Source organism: Vanacampus margaritifer, chromosome 3 (assembly GCF_051991255.1).
Source record: "Vanacampus margaritifer isolate UIUO_Vmar chromosome 3, RoL_Vmar_1.0, whole genome shotgun sequence".
NCBI lineage: Eukaryota > Metazoa > Chordata > Actinopteri > Syngnathiformes > Syngnathidae > Vanacampus > Vanacampus margaritifer.
This window is the reverse complement of record NC_135434.1, coordinates 5,562,298-5,576,979: the sequence shown is the minus strand read 5'-3', so window position 1 is coordinate 5,576,979 and position 14,682 is coordinate 5,562,298. Positions and strand designations below refer to the sequence as shown.

At 39.9% G+C, this 14,682-nt stretch overlaps 1 protein-coding gene across 8 annotated transcripts in view; it reads right to left on the bottom strand.

Annotated features, from left to right (window-relative positions):
* The window catches only part of trpm3 (transient receptor potential cation channel, subfamily M, member 3), a 184,059-nt gene that overhangs the window by 109,866 nt on the left and 59,511 nt on the right, over positions 1–14,682 (bottom strand). The window lies entirely within an intron of this gene.

Here is a 14,682-nt window from a genome sequence, read left to right as displayed (position 1 = left end):
AACATTGAAAAAACATATATTTTGGTGTTCAGTCAACTTATAGCAGTCATTTAATGTATAATTAATAATTTTCCAAAGAAGAAAAGGGTTCTTGGGTTCTCCAGGGTTAAATGCATTTATGATAAAAGTTCACGCCTGTGCCAAGTTGGGAAAAAAAAGCAGCACACTGTCTCTGCTTTCAGGCCTCTGGCTGTGGAAAATGTCTCTGCAAATTCATCAAGCACCTCATCAATGTCCATCAGTGACTGTCACACCTTAAATGGGAGCTTGATGGACACGCACATGCCACAAAGAGGTCTTCAGATGAGACTGGCGACAAAAAAAAACGACACCTGACTAGTCTGTAAAGGCAAATCAAGGTGGACAATTGGCAGCAAATTACATGTCGGTGCACAAAGCCTGTTGTCGGAGGAGCAGATATCAGCTCAGCTCAATAATTGAGCAGAGGTCATCATTCAAGGGGAAGCGAGACGACAACACCTCAGACGCATCTTAGGTACAGCTGCTCATCTAATGGGATCAAATGATCTATATTAAATACGTGTTGCTACGGGTATGTAAATTTATGAGCGTACTTGCATAGTGAGACAAAAGCTTAATGGCCATAAAGTCCATAAAACTCTAGCAATTGTTTTGATATTTTCAGAGGTTGAAGTCGACCTGAGTAAAGATGTGTGTGAATTTTGACGACGATTCATAGCATTTTTGCGTCATTAAGTGACGTTAAACTTTTCTACCTTTGCAGTTGTGTTTAAAAGTTTGCATAGCGCCAAAGGGTTTTTAAAATTTCAAGCACAACTGTAGGCTAGAGTTGTTAACAAAAATGATTATTATGTGGTGCCAGCTAGGGGTGTTAAAAAAAAATTGATTCTGCAAGATATCGCGATATTACAGCACACAATTTTCGTATCGATTCAATATGCAGCCGAATCGATTTTTTAAAGATCGATTTTTGATAGAAATATTCAACAAAATGTCTTAATTACAGTTAGGCTTCACACTTAAAGCATGGAAGAATGTTATGTTAATGGAACATTAAGCCTAAAAATTTGATTTGTTTGTTTGTTAAATACGGTGGACCACAGTTTATAAGCCTGAAGTACATTTCCATACAAATCTTACAGTGTACATGTACAAGTTTGATTAGTATTTTCTAAATTTGAGTAAAAAAAATAAATAAATCACAATAATTTTCTTCGTATCGGGATTAATCGATATCGAATCGTGATCTATGAATCGTGATACAGATCAATTACAAAACTAGGCAATTCACACCCCTAGTGTCAGCTATTTTCAATAAATGAAGCGCACCTCTCCTGGAGGTGACAAAAGAGGCAATGCAGAACTGAAAGAAAAAAAAAAAATCTTCTGAAATCTAAAATCAGCTGTGCAAAATGACCATTAAAAGTCCATGTCAATGGCATGTATGTCATTGCTGCCTCTGTATGAACATACATACGACGCGGACTTCACAACTGGCTGAGGTTGACCTCCAAGCGAATTAGGAAAGGGGGTGAGGGATTGTGCATAAACTGATGGACAAGAGCTCCAGTGCATTGTGGGTACATGTTTCCCGCCCATGTCTGGACTAGCCTGATAAGGCAAAAAAAAAAAGAACTGGCGAAAGACCAGGCGTGTGAACGAACGCTCAAGCCCGTCCGTCCCTCCGACTGTCCTTCACACCCTCACTCATGAGCCGCTTCTCACGCTTCATTTTGACATGTCTGCAGTTCCCACGTTCAGGGATGTGATTTTTCCGCTAATTCGCGGAATTCCGCTTTTTTTTATCCCCCCCCCCCCCAAAAAAAAATTTTTTGGGGGGGGATTATTATTATTTTTTTTTTTTTGTAGTTCATTGTGTATGCAGATAACATCTTCTGCTATAACAAAGACATTTGTGGTATGCTCTAATATGAGTTACTTTTCATTTGGTCATGATACAATTATTTGTTCATGAAATTTGAACTCTTCAACATTATTTATGTGTTAACTTAGTAATCACATTAGTTAGATATGATGATATTCTCAGTGATAGTTTTTAAAAGCAAAGGCAGTCCAATGTTTTTGAATGTGACTGATTTTGAGTTGACTAAAACTGCCATTTTATATGGGATAGTTCAATATACATTGAAAATTTATGCTGTTGTTTTGTCTATTTCTTTGTCATGTGAGTGCATTGAAAGTACTTAAAAACACGGAAAACCCATGAGCTCCGGTGCCCCTTGTCCCCCCACCAGGGCACTGCCCTGGACCTAGCTGGGTGCCAGCAGCCCCCCGAACCCCCGGCTAAATTTTCAGATAATTTCACTTTGGTCAAATCACATCCCTGCACGTTCACTCGCAGGAGTTGCAATCTCCCGTCTACAGTTGATCATATATCAACCCAGATTTGATACAATGGGGTAAGCATTCCTCCAAGAATGGCCAAAAATCTGATCAGTCAAAAATGGATCAAAATCAGCACAGATCAGCTTGTAATTAGTTGTGCTAAATGCTAAATCAAAGAAATGCTAAATCCTTGGCAGAGGTGTCTTGTCTTGTTCTTTTCCTATTGTCTGGGCTGGTCAACGTATCTCTTCACTTGTCTCCCTTTCCTCAACTGTTGTCTCAGTCTCCAAGCAACCTTATTACAGCCTACAGTCTTTCCCCGGCTGGCTTGCGAAATGGATTTTCTTCCTTTCCGGTCTTTGTAGTGCAGAAATACCTCATCACCTTCCTGATTACAGCTCTTCCCCTCCGTCCCCTGTCTTTGGCTCCCCTCCCTGCCTGTCACAACTGTCAGGTGGAGCATCTGGAAGACCTCTGGGGGTTGTGGCAGTTGATGTGCAGATGGAGGGAATGAGCTCGAGTTGAAAATAGCCGGGCTTGCTTGGCTTGTATTGCCAATTAATTTAGATTATGTGCTGCACTTCCAAATGTAATAATACCCATCTTTTTAAATTAAGGCTTGCCAACCTGTAATTGTCAGAGGAAAATAAAACCAAATAAATTGTATAAATGAGCCAGGCGAGAACCTGTGCGCGGATCTCTGCAAAAGAAAGCAAAATTATAGTGAACAGCTCGACGATAGAGGAATTTTGTGAAGTTTAAAAAGAGGATGTTTCAACCAGATGCTAATTGTTCTTCTTAATTAAAGCGCATAAAATTGGAGTTGGTTTACAACCGTCCAAACATTGGACATTTCAAGGTCACAGGCAACATAACACCAGCTCAGTGGCCTAGTGGTACAGTGTCCGCCCTGAGACTGGGAGGCCGTGGGTTCAATTCCCGGCCGGGTCATACCAAAGACTATGAAAATGGGACCCATTGCCGCTCTGCTTGACACTCAGCAATAAGGGTTGGAATTGGGAGGTTAGATCACCATATGATTCCCGAGCGCGGCTGCTGCTCACCGCTCCCTCAGGGGATGGGTCAAATGCGGAGAACGAATTTCGCCCCACTTTGGTGGGTGTGACAATCAGTGAATCTTATCCTATCTTATCTTACAAAGGGAACTAGCTTGTGTGGCAAACATTTCAAACATAAACACCCCCCCCCCGACGAATATTATTCAACACGTTTGTTGTTGTTTTACATAATAATACGAAAATAATACTGAAAAGCAAACCTGCTACATTAACTCTTTCACTGCCAGACGTTTTCAGAAACGGGTTGTTCCCGGTGCCAGCCGATTTAAGCATTTGGACTGATCTTTCAAGGTCCACAGAAAATGTTGTGTTTGGACTATGGAAACACACATACTACCAAATGAAAGATTGAACTCTCATCTTTCATCAGAATCAACAATAGAAAATGGTTAATTTCACCGAAATTCTCTCTTTTGAAACAAAAAACGGAGAAAAAGAGCTTTTTGTGAAACGATGTTATTTCATGCACTCTAGTGAATTGTACACTTCTTTTTGTCCATGAATGATGCCACAAACACCTAAATAGTGCTTTACTTCTGTAAAACGCTTTCACCAACAATGAAAAAGTGTTTTTTGATTGCAAAATACGTTTATTTCCATTCAACAGTGTAACAATTTGACAAAACAATTTCGCAAACTATTTACAAATGTGTGCAACTGTGGTACTACTTACAATTATGTGGATGTTTCAAATACAGTTTTTCTTTTTGTAACGGTCTCCTGCGTGCAAGAGACGCCAGGACTCGCACAGCAGTTTACTTTCACTTTCACATTGTGCAACGTGCAAACGTTACACTTCCTTGACGGCCTTTTTTTCCGGGGAATAAATAGCAAGTAGCAGACTGTACACACTTCCTCCGATGAATATGCATTGGACTCGGGGCACCTTCCGTCGTCCGATCGAACGTCCGCCTGTGCGTGCTCGATTGTGCTCCGCGTTTACGACGCCGTCATAGCAGCCGCATCAGCGGTTCCAATTTCGCCGTCAAGCTCGGATTCACCTTCATCATCATCGATGATGATCATCGTCGTCATCAATGTGCTCTTTTAGTGTTGGTCGATCGCTTTTGTCTAGTAAGTGTAGAGCTGCTTTGCAAACGGGCACCTTCTGCGTTTCCTCCTCAGCCACCTAGCTTCCCCCCCCACGTATTCTCCTGCCGCGTCAATGCTTTCCATCCACGGAGTCATCATCATCATCGATGATGATCATCGTTGTCATCAATGTGCTCTTTTTGGTCGATGCTTTTGTCTTTGAAATAAAACGGCTCGGGCGTGAGCTCCTCGCAAACCGGTCGCCATTTTTCTTTGTTTTCCATTCTGATCTCCTGCTCGACGCTCTAGCTCCGCCTCTACTGACGCCCACCCGATCTTGTCAAAAGACAGTCATCGCTGCCCTCTAGGGGCCAAAAATAGTCATTAGGCTCAAAAAACCTGGTTAAAATTTTCAGCACATCTCCGGAAGGCTTCCCCTCACCCGTTTCAAAAAAAAAATAAAAAAAATTGGATGACGTCTTTGGCAGTGCTCCGTGGGTTTTTACTTGACGTCTTTAAACGTCAGTGGCAGTGAAAGAGTTAAGAGTGTCAAAACAACCTTAAGTGACAACCAAGCAAATACAGAACGAGGAGTTCGGTTGTGCATCAAGCCAACAGAGCACATGTTTGTCACCGGCGTCGACGTGTCATGGCGACACATCTCGTGGTGTCATGGCGAGGGGTTAAGTGTAATTAAACCGGGGGAGCGCCTCCATCTGATGCTCGGCTGCACCGCTGCCATTTGACTGCCACTTTAATTGCTTTTCTCCCCCCTCGATTCCCACCTGACTTGCCCCGTTCTATCAATTTATTCAATTCCACTGGGGACATTCCTCCACACAAACATGCAAATAAGAATGACGTGCCGCGGTTCGCAAGGATGGCGAATTCCAACAGGCGCATAACCTCGAAGATGTGCGCTATGCATGCTAACACGTGGTTTGGGCCCACAGAATGATTCATGTGCATTTCTGAAATGTGGAGTGTCCCTAAATAGCTCCTCTCATTTACAGCCTCACTGCAGGCTTTCTTTGTCTTTTTCCATTTGGCACAAGCCGCTCTTCAGCACCTGACACTCTTATATGACGAACACACACACGTGCAGCTCAGGAACAAGAAGCCTTGTCCTGAAAGGTTCTTGTGTCAAAACATCCGAGGCTCCTTTTACGACTATGAATTGTTAATATATAAATGAAGTCTCTCGAAGCTTCCACAACCTCACGTAAACCAGAAAAGCCATAAGGGATGAAATGGACCAAAGTACAGCTTTTTCTGGTCAACCAAGCAAGACAATATTCCTTGAGATGTTTGAGAAAACAATGCAGTTCACAAACTACAATGGTTGTTCCTACACATTCAGTTTTATCTTATTTATGAGTTTAAACTCATTTAAATGAGGAATAGCTGAATGGCTTTAAAATCGTATTCCTTTTTGGGGCCTTAAAAACAATTATGTCCAGTTAGGGAAATAATGAAGAGGAAAAACCAAAGCAATCTCATTTACTGAGACTGTAAAAAAATAAATAAATAAAAATGAACGTGTAATTGAGAAGTCAACTCTGGAGAAAGTCACAGCGCTTAATATATTATTTAGCAAAGGATCCAAATGCTACAGAAATGACCTTTAAAGAACGTATTTGATGGATCTTCCTTTAAAGGGAACCTATTTTAAATGACTTAAAAGGATTTAATTCCAGCAGTAACAGACTGTAGAAGTGCGCATTTTTGAATTCAGATGAAATATTTTGGGGAATGGTACGGCCAGATATTAAATGCTGTCAATCCTGTTTTGGAAGACTTCAGTCCAGTTAGTATCTTGAAAAGTGCATTGTGGAGTTTTTTTTCCCCCCCCCACAACTGCCACCTGTGGTCTAAAGCAGTGGTCCCCAACCACCGGGCCTTGGACCTGTACCGGGCCGTGGGCACCTTTGGACCGGGCTGCGTCGGGCCGCGCGGTTGAAAGAATAAAAAAAAACTTACTGTACTTCCGGTTAATTGATTAGCCGAGGCTTAAAAATATTTTATTTTGAAAAGTGACCAGATTGTCTCTGTTTACGACGGACTCTTGACACATGTCAAGATGCTAATTATCTCAGTCGCGTTTTGTTACCCTTGTTATGGTAGTGGACTTGCGTTTGTTGTCGTAGCCTTTTATTAATCAGCCGACGAACAGCCAAGCAAACCCCCCGAACCCCAACCCACTGGGTTGCCGGTCCGCCCAAGTTGTGGACATATATGAACCGGTCCATGGTGAAAAAAAGGTTGGGGTCCACTGGTCTAAAGCGTAACTGCGAAAAAAATCGTATGTTTTTTTTTCTTCAGTTTTCTTGTAGTATGAGTTGAGTTTTGGCTGCTCGAACGCAGCCTCTTCTTTGTTTGCTTTTCCGTTTCCATCCTAATTGTGTCATACGCTAACATGACATGATGTCACCCTCCACCACTCACCACCAAGAAACTGAAGGGAAGATACAAGCTGATAGGGCGCAGTTGCAGATAAAAAGTCAGGGCTCTTTGTACTCATCAGCGCACGCCTGATATTTTAAACTCTACAATGCACCTTTTAAGGGCTCCATCGCATAGCTTTTTTTCTTTAAATATTTTGGAGTAATGTGAGGACATCCATAGCAATGGACATAGACCTACATTTATGTCCAGGCTGCTCAGTACAATGATTAAGTCAACAACCATGCTAAAATAAAGAGGAAGGTGGAGGTAACAACAACAAGGTGAGCTTTGCGTACTCTACTGAAGTGACTCACCTTACACTCTAAAAACAGTTGGGTCGAAAATAACCTAACTATGGGTCAAAAATAGATAAATCCACTTAATGGGTCAATTTGACCAAACTGAGATAAGAAATAGAAAATTGGGTCAAATTGATCCGATCCTCTACTTGGGTCAATTTGACCCAACTTTCCATTTCTTAACTCAGAGTTGGGTCAAATTGACTTTGATTGAATTGGGTCAAAAGTAACCCACCAATGGATCAAAAATGGACAAATCCACTTAAATGGATCAATTTGAGCAAACTCTGAGTTAAGAAATAGAAAATTGGGTCAAATTGACCCATTAAGTGGATTTGTCCATTTTTGAGCCATAGTTAGGTTACTTTTGACCCAATTCTTTTTAGAGTGTAGTGTCAGTCACTGGTCAAAATTGTTTCAATCCATTGTTAACCGCAATTGATTTTTGATTTGCATGTTGTTGTTTTTTTAACCACTTCCCTGCAATGCCTTTCTTAGGAACCGTTCTTAGAAACCTTTTATGCCTAGTGACTTGCCTTGCGTCCACTCTACTTCCCCATCTTTATCTGCAGGATTTTAAGGTGCCTCTACCTTCAAGGTTGCACTGCTCTGGTGGCAACATGCAGCAAATCCAGGGCTGTATCTTCACGTTTGTGTCTGTTCATTGTGGTTTTTGTGGACGCAAACGCATTATCTCTTCTTTTTGCCTGAAAATGGTCCAGTTTGGATGTATTATAATAAAGGCTTATAGAATGAACAAAATGGGATCTATTTTCATGCCAAAGATGAGAGCCAGAGCAAGACTCAGTCACGGCGCTCATTAAGGACCTCCTGCGTCATCTTTGTCTTCACAAGGCAGGCCGACCGCCACTGCACCGCTCGCCATTACGGAGTGACGGCCATGGTGCTTCATTACATAAGGTCGCTGGCAGGGCCGGAGACACAGAACACCTGCCAACCGCCCCACGGAGCACCGGGCACGCATTCATCATGGCAAGGGCTTCCCAAATCCGATTTTCTATACCTCTTTCTGTCTGTCTGCCCACGCATCCATTTCAGCCTACTTGGGTTGCCTTTCATTGCTACATTTTTGATTGCTTGTTTTTCTTTTATTCCTGGTTTTAGGGATCAGCCTGAGAGGCAAGAAGCACTGCCCAAGTCTCTGGTTGTCCTCAAAATAATAATAAACGGTATGGGATTTTTTAAATTTTTTTTTATAGGTTTTAGGTGAACTAATGAATGCACGCACGCACCAAAAAAAAATAAATAAAATAAAAAAAAAAATAAATAAAATAAAAATAATAATAATAAAAATAAAAAAAATAAAAAATAAAAAATAAAAAATAAAAAATAAAAAATAAATAAATAAATAATAATAAGCACAGGCAGCACGGTGGCTGACTGGTTAGCACGTCCGCCTCCCAGTGCAGAGGACGTGAGATCGAGTCCGGTCCCCGGCCTTCCTGGGTGGAGTTTGCGTGTTCTCTTGCGTGGGTTTTCACCGGGTACTCCGGTTTTCCTCCCACATTGCAAAGACATGCATGCCAGGTTAATTGAACGCTCCAAATTGTCCATAGGTGTGATTGTGAGTATGGTTGTTCGTCTCTGTGTGCCCTGCGACTGGCTGGCAACCAGTTCAGGGTGTACCCCGCCTACTGCCCGAAGCCAGCTGGGATAGGCTCCAGCAACCCCGCGACCCTTGTGAGGAAAAGCGGTCAAGAAAATGGATGGATGGATGGATAATAAGCACATGTATATTTTGTAATGTACTGTACTGCCTGATTCAATGTTTATACAGAAGCTTAAGACACTTCTTCAATTTCCCTTCAGGGATCAATAAAGAATAATCTTATTCATCATGGTTGCATTATATTCTGAGTCTCTGACAAATTGTTCTTTGGTGCAACAACTTTCCAAATATGACTGAATTTGAACCTATTAAGCCATTTCCCCGCCGCTACCTGCCTATCGCACTCCAGGGACACCATCTCCGATAAAAATCTACTACGACTTTGGCAGAGGGTACGACCAAAGATTAATTTACCATATTTGAGTAGTCTGCTGCGTAAAGTTAAAACAAAGATGAAAAGGAGTGAAGTGGGATGGGGGAGGGAATCCTGCATGACTTGTGCAGAATTATCCTCCAGTGTAAGCGGTCTACTTTGGTACAGGATGAATAGAGACATTTATAGAAATAGACTACATAGCCAAATGTTATGTAATGAATCAGGGGAAGACTGAGAATGTGGAGTTGCAGACTTCTACGGGGCATTCAAAATGTTTTGGAAGACGGCAGCTTTGATTCTCTTAGACGGACTGCAAATGAAAGTCAACATGGAGACCTGCTGTGGCTCTTATCTAGTCAAGACAATCAGACAAATGCATTTTTGGGAAAATTTTGTAGGAAATTGTACAGAAAGGTTGAACTATATTACAATTATTCGACAAAGGAACCTCTGAGGTGGAACACATTTCATTCATTTGCTGGATGACATAAAACGTCAAATATTTTCAAACATTTCTCCCACCATACAAAAAAATGAAAATAGAAAAATAGTGAACGTCACATGACCAAGTCTAGAAAAAAGATGATTTGTGACGGTTATTACCTGAGCCCTTAGGCACTTTAACTTATTTGCTCCCAAAAACATACATAAACGTTCTATTTTAAATATTGCCATGGTCCCAAAAACGTATTTATAAGTTTTTTTAAATGTTTTTTTTTTTTTTTATGCCAGAGCATACAGAAGGCTTTGATGCAGCCTCTGACCTCAATAGGTCGCTTATAGCAATGGTAGTTATTACAAAAAACGGCCAGCAGGTGGCAGCAGAGTATAAAGAATCAACCAGGACATGTTGCAACAAGCTCTTTTCCCCACTGTTTTCAACAGGTTTGTGAATAATGATCAAACGTAGCTATATTTTAATGCTAATTGCTGCAAAACAGATACAAATATACTTTTTTTTTTCCTGATGAAGAGACTCTAATCTTTTTTTTTTTGGTAGGTTCCAAGTTTTCATAGCAATAGTCAAAAATCAGGCAAAATCAGTCAAAATCCAGTAAAACAGCCGGGGGGAGCAAAGGGGGTTGCTTCAGTGAAAATGGCTGGGAGTGAATGCGTTAATGTCACGTTCAGTCGACAAGTGGCAAAATAGCAGCCGCCCTCTGAAATGAATAAAAATGGATTGATTTTTCTGCTTAATTCATATTCCACAAACGCAATATTAATCAAAATGTATTTAGCATAAACCTTGTTGAGGCTGGTCCTTCTTTTCGAATAAGTGCTTTTCAACTTTTGTTTTGCTTTTACTCTGCTGTCTGCAGCCAACCAACGGCATAGATCATTACTTTCTGTACAAAACCCTACTACTAAATTCTCACGACAGCTGGCTTCTTCTGCTTTTTATGGGAAGGCTTTGACTTGCTTTGATACGACCGTTATCTAAATATATTGGCCATGTCGGGAGAAGGAGAGGCGGGGCACAAACGAATCGAGAGCATGACGAGGACTGAGAGATGGATAGGACGACAGAAATAGCGCCGGCAGCCATGCTTTTTCACCTTCATTTTCCACATCCAAATATCCAATTTGTAACACACGCGCACACATGCTATATTCCGCATTCCATATGCCGCAGTAATTCTAAAGGACATTGGAACAACACTGTCCTGTAGCAGTGTTACAAGATTTAGATCTTGTCGTGTCATTTAAAGGGGACATACCTCAGTGAATACACAAACAGAGTTAAAGCACAGACTGGACACTGAGAGGACCATTTCAAAATGAAAGCTACATATGGGCATGAGTGCTTACTTATTTGTACTGGAGAGGCAATTAATTTCTATGAAACACAATTACAGCTCTTGCCCAGAGTGCTCTCCTCTTTTGTCCTCTTAAAAGGTGAGCTTGTCTCTACTGAATGCTTAGTTTGGATTAAAATACACTCACACTTCTTTTATTTAATAATATAATATGTGCATTGGTGTCGCCATACATGGAGCAAGAGACGTTTAAACACTACATTAATGTTAGACAGGTAAAGTGTGGGCTTTCAGGATGGAGAAGTGTGGGTCGTTGGCGTTGTAATGACCCAGAATTAATGACCCAGATGAAGAGCACGTGATTATCTGAGTTACGGTATAGCCGCCAGGATGTGTGGAGCGAAGGGAGCTGTTTCTTTGGAGTCTCAGATTTAAGTGTTTGGATATGATAAATAAATTCAAAAAAAGCCCTCCTGACAGTTCCCAACAAAAAATGTCATTGCATTGGAATTTGGCCGTCACATTCTGGCTTTTCTGATGATTCAAAATATACGCACACGGTGATCCTTTGTGTTACATTGTTTCGCAAACTGATGCATGCTTTGTCCAGCACACTTGATTGTAAATCTGGCGTGAAACACACCTTTGAAGGCCGTTTTACAATTTTTACTATTCAGAGCAACCAAATCCCCACTGCAAGCCTAATTGCAATTGAAAACAACCAACAACAACATGGAAGAATGAGGATCTAACTCATCTGCTTTTACTTTTTGACCTTGAGCAAGAGAGAGTTAAGTGACCGAGGCGAGATTCAAACCCGGAACTTCTTAACTGTGAAGCACATATGCCTAACCACTATCATATGGTTTTGATGCACAAAGAAGAAACCATCAAATCAAATCTTTTTTTTTTTCTTCCAGAAAATCGCTGATGTCTTTTCATGTTTGAAAATGTTTATGTGCACCAACAACAACCAAATTTGGATCTGCCATGTTCTTTTTTTTTTTTATTTTCTGGAGAGCTCAGTATTGTTCATTCGGTAATTTTACCGATTTGACATATCATCATCATTGCTCTCTTTTTTCTTTTTCTTTTAAATTATTTTTATTTAAAAAAAAAAAAAGGATTTGCCATGTTCTGTTAACATGCAGTACAATTGGATAATTTTACATTTTAAGACCTCCACTAAAACAAAGGTTTTAATTTTTCATAGAAAACTGACTTCTCAGTATACAAAAAAAACGATGCAGCCTATGAATGCAACATACTGTATTCCCCAAAAGTGTTTTTTTTTTTCATTTACACTTAACTCTTTGACTGCCAAAAAACGTTAAATAACGTTTAGTAAAATCCTATGGAGGAGTGCCAAAGACGTTAAAAGACGTTTGTTTCAAAACAGAGGTGAAACTAACCATTTTCTATTGTGGATTACTGAAAAACGGAATAAGGTAGAAACAAACTTTTTTTTTCTGATGAAAGATGAGAGTCCAATCTTTTTTTGGTAGTATGTGTGTTTCCATAGTCCAAACACATAATTTTCTATGGACCTTGAAAGATCAGTCAAAATGCTTAAAATCGGCTGGCACCCACGGCATCCCTTTTCTGAAAACGTCTGGCAGTCAAAGAGTTTTAAGTGGCCGAGGCGAGATTCAAACCCGGAACCTCTCAACTGTGAAGCACATATGCCTAACCACTATCATATGGTTTTGATGCACAAAGAAGAAACCATCAAATCAAATCTTTTTTTTTTTCTTCCAGAAAATCGCTGATGTCTTTTCATGTTTGAAAATGTTTATGTGCACCAACAACAACCAAATTTGGATCTGCCATGTTCTTTTTTTTTTTTATTTTCTGGAGAGCTCAGTATTGTTCATTCGGTAATTTTACCGATTTAACATATCATCATCATTGCTCTCTTTTTTCTTTTTCTTTTAAATTATTTTTATTTAAAAAAAAAAAAAAGGATTTGCCATGTTCTGTTAACATGCAGTACAATTGGATAATTTTACATTTTAAGACCTCCACTAAAACAAAGGTTTTAATTTTTCATAGAAAACTGACTTCTCAGTATACAAAAAAAACGATGCAGCCTATGAATGCAACATACTGTATTCCCCAAAAGTGTTTTTTTTTTTCATTTACACTTAACTCTTTGACTGCCAAAAACGTTAAATAACGTTTAGTAAAATCCTATGGAGGAGTGCCAAAGACGTTAAAATACGTTTTTTTTCAAAACAGAGGTGAAACTAACCATTTTCTATTGTTGATTACTGAAAAACGGAATAAGGTAGAAACAAACTTTTTTTTCTGATGAAAGATGAGAGTCCAATCTTTCATTTGGTAGTATGTGTGTTTCCATAGTCCAAACACATCATTTTCTGTGGACCTTGAAAGATCAGTCAAAAATGCTTAAATCGGCTGGCACCCACGGCATCCCTTTTCTGAAAACGTCTGGCAGTCAAAGAGTTAAAATTGAAATTCATTACTAAATTAATAAATTTGAAGAAATATTTACGAATATTGGACATTTCAATTACCCTCCTTATCTTCAACTTTGAGATCATAAAAAAAAACATCATAATGGTTCTTCTATTAAAACTCTTTTATAAAACTAGCAAAACTCTTCTATGTCCACTCTGATAAGTCCACAGTTATATAAATATTGAAGAGTGCTGAATGTACAGTCCTAATCTGAATGCCAACACTCTGGTTAACTGTTCCCCTCATCTTTATTATTATGCCTCGATGCGACATGCTGCACTGCTGCTGTCCATGGTGCTACATTTTGGGCTGCTCAGCAGTTCTGCCAAAGTTTGGACTTTGCATCAACGTGAACTGCAGAGCTTGATTGATCACACCCGTCTAATTCGCAGCATGGCTTGCCCCCCCCCCAAAAGAGCTCCTTTAAATTTAACGTCCTGAGGGGAAACCATTTCAATCACTGGGCCTCACACCTCAGCGGGCCTTTTCATTACATTAACAGCCTCGACTGATAAGCAAGAGCGATTCAACGGAAATGCATTGACGAGTGCATTTACTAGTGCATGTACTGACTGATTGAGTAGACATTGATCAGCCGTAAACAATGTCAAAAGGAGACATGGATGTATGTGCGGGTGAGGAGCAACACACACACACAGGAGTTAATGTTAGAGGTTAGCTTGAGGCAACTTAGCCCTTGTACACAGAAAATAGATGGATGATGTTTTTTTTTTCTTGTTGTCCTAAACCCCACAGATGGAAGTTTTTTTCTCTTTTTTTTTTTTAAAGAAATTTTGATCATGTGGTGTGTGATGTGTTCTGATCACCTCAACACAGCATACCAATGGATGCTTTGTAAAAGCTGATACAGTGCCTGTATTGTGCAATTTTACTTAAAAGGGAAGTCAACCCCGCAACTGCCTTTTTTTTTAATAATAATATGTTATATGCAGCCCCACTAGTCTAAATATGGTATTCTGGTTAATTTTGTGTTAGCAGGATAAGCAGCAAAATACAGCTGTTTTTTATCCATGTCAGGGAGCGGCCATTTTGCCACTTGCTATCGACTAAAGATGACATCAATGTTGCTCAGGTAACAACCCATGAAAACTAATGAAAAAACAAAAAAACAAAACAAAAAAACTATTTAATTAAAAAAATAAACAAAAAAACGAGAATGCTTTTTAAAAAAAGGAAAACTAACTGAAACTACATTTTATGTTTACAAAACTAAGTAAAACTAACTATAGTTCAT